This window comes from Octopus sinensis, unplaced genomic scaffold, assembly GCF_006345805.1.
Source record: "Octopus sinensis unplaced genomic scaffold, ASM634580v1 Contig16603, whole genome shotgun sequence".
NCBI lineage: Eukaryota > Metazoa > Mollusca > Cephalopoda > Octopoda > Octopodidae > Octopus > Octopus sinensis.
The window spans coordinates 1-2500 of NW_021834466.1; the positions used below are offsets into that span (position 1 = coordinate 1).

At 35.7% G+C, this 2500-nt stretch overlaps 1 pseudogene; it reads right to left on the reverse strand.

Annotated features, from left to right (window-relative positions):
- Nucleotides 1-1975: 1975 nt before the first annotated feature.
- LOC115230867 lies at nt 1976-2094 on the reverse strand (annotated as a pseudogene).
- Between the last annotated feature and the right edge of the window lie 406 nt (nt 2095-2500).

A 2500-nucleotide genomic window follows, 5' to 3' on the forward strand; every position in this document is an offset into this window, starting at 1 on the left:
AGATACATGAATACATGCATAGATGAGTGTGTGTGTGTGTGTGTGTATATATATAGATATATATATATATATAATATAGATATTTATATGCATATATAATATATAATATATTATGTATATATATCTATATATATATATTATATATATATATATATATATATAATATTATATATATATATATATATAGGTTATAAAATGAGTTTAGGGGTTGAAAATTCAACCCACCATGGGATAAAATATCCAATATACTGCTAGATAGGTACCCAACAAGACTAATACATAGATGTTAAAAATTGCCAAACAATCAGTTCATCTATTGTATTATATGGGTAAAGGTAATAATATTACCGTAATTAATACTACAAAATTAGAAAATGGAGACACATACTTAAATCAATAAAACATCAACTATCAGATTGTACCCAACATTACTTTATTACACCATTACATATCAGTAAAGGCATTTATAAAAATATACAGTAAATGTAAATAGACAAAGAGATATAAGTATAAAATTTCAAAATTAATATGTAATTAAATCACATCTGACAGCTGTTTCGGCAGCGAGGGCAGTCATACCTCATTTAACCTATAAGCCATAAAGGCAGGTATAATGCAGGTATAAAGGCAGGTATATATATATATATATATATATATATATATATATATATATATAATATATATATATATATATGCATACATACATACGTATACGTACATACTTACATCTATACGCATAAATATATGCATATGTGGGCACAGGACGGCACGAAACGTGTACAACAAAAAATACGAAGTACGGGTACATGGGATAGGAACTATTTTTTTCGAACAACGAAACACACAAATGGAAAACAAGACAAACAACACACACACAAAAAAAAAACGATCCTTCATCAGTTGTTGGCTGTTTTTCTACTCTCGTATTTCGAAAATTTATATCCATACATATATATAAATACAAATAATCAGAAAATAGAGAAAACCCCAGATTAACAAACACATCGGTTGGACCACATCTATAGCGCATTTTTTAAATACAAAGCTTGACGTAACAAGTCTAGCTGTTGTATTAACAAATACACTATAGATATGGTCTAATCCAGTGCTTTTCAAACTTTTTGCTGGAGCGGAACCCCAAGGAAACATTCCACTGGCCCGAGGAACCCCTGTGCAATAATTTAATGGTCTTATGCACACATATCTGCACAGGAGAATTAAAAATTACTGCCGATTTTAGCAGTTTTGTAACTTCTTGCGGAACCCCTGGACTATACTGGCGGAACCCTGATTGAAAACCACTGGTCTAATCGATGTGTTTGTTAATCTGAGGTTTTCTCCATTTTCTGATTATTTGTATTCTTTTCCTGATAATCGCTTGTTTATCATTTTCTTACCTGCATTCCACGTGCATAGTGTGCCTGCACACCAATTCCCGGTGATGACACGGGTAACGGAAAGCGATGGTACATACGGATATTTTATCCCTTAATCGGTTAATATAACCGCTAACTCTGTTTACACTATACACGCACACACATATATATATAAATGAATGTATGTATGAATAATAACCCCCTCCACATCACAGTGACCCCAGAAGAAATATTCCGTTTGGAGATTTCCCTTCCTGCTGCTACCGCTTAAATCTCACAGCCTTTTCAACATGATCGACTTCTCTTTCGACAAAGTGAGGGCAGTGGCGGCAAAAGCTCATGCGGGTTCCAGGGCCGTCTGTCACCATTTACAGGATTTACTAAAACGACTCACTGCCACCAAGAAGTTTAGCAAGACTTCTACGTTCGATTTGTAAGACTCTGAACATTTGCTGAGAATTGTTCTGTCTCAGAGGGGCTTGCCTAGTTTCGAGATATCCCTTTCTTAGATGCTGAGGGAAAGACCTTTACGCTATGATTGTCAAATCATCGATATCATATCTAGTGGCTATGAAGGTTCATTAAGGAGGATAGAAAGACGTTTACAACACCTAGGTTTCGCAAGCGGTCACCCATCTAAGTACTAACTAGGCTCGACGTTGCTTAACTTCGGTGATCGGACGAGAACCGGTGTTCTCAAAGTGATATAGCCTTAAGTGCTGATAAGGAAAAGTTTTCCTTTATTGCCAACGCCAAATGACCTCTTTAAATATGGGTGAAAGAGGAAGACCGATCTTACAAGCAGCGTGGATCAACTCTTTGCACCTTGAATCACATTTTGATCAGATTCCCAAGAGAATTGGGAAAAGGCTGACACAGATGTAAGCACAACAATCTGATTTAGGCAAACAAACCTAAGAGTATCTGATGTCTAAGGGAAGGTGACAAGGCTCCTAAGACGAAGGCAACGGTTGGGCACCCGTTTTCTATTTTGCAAGCAGATCTGAAAGGAGGACTCATCTGCTTAGAAGAGATGGCGGTAACATCACTCCCACCAGAAATATTCATGTTCCCCAAGAGTGCAAAAACAGTCATCGTGATTGAAAAAAAACAACACATCTGCA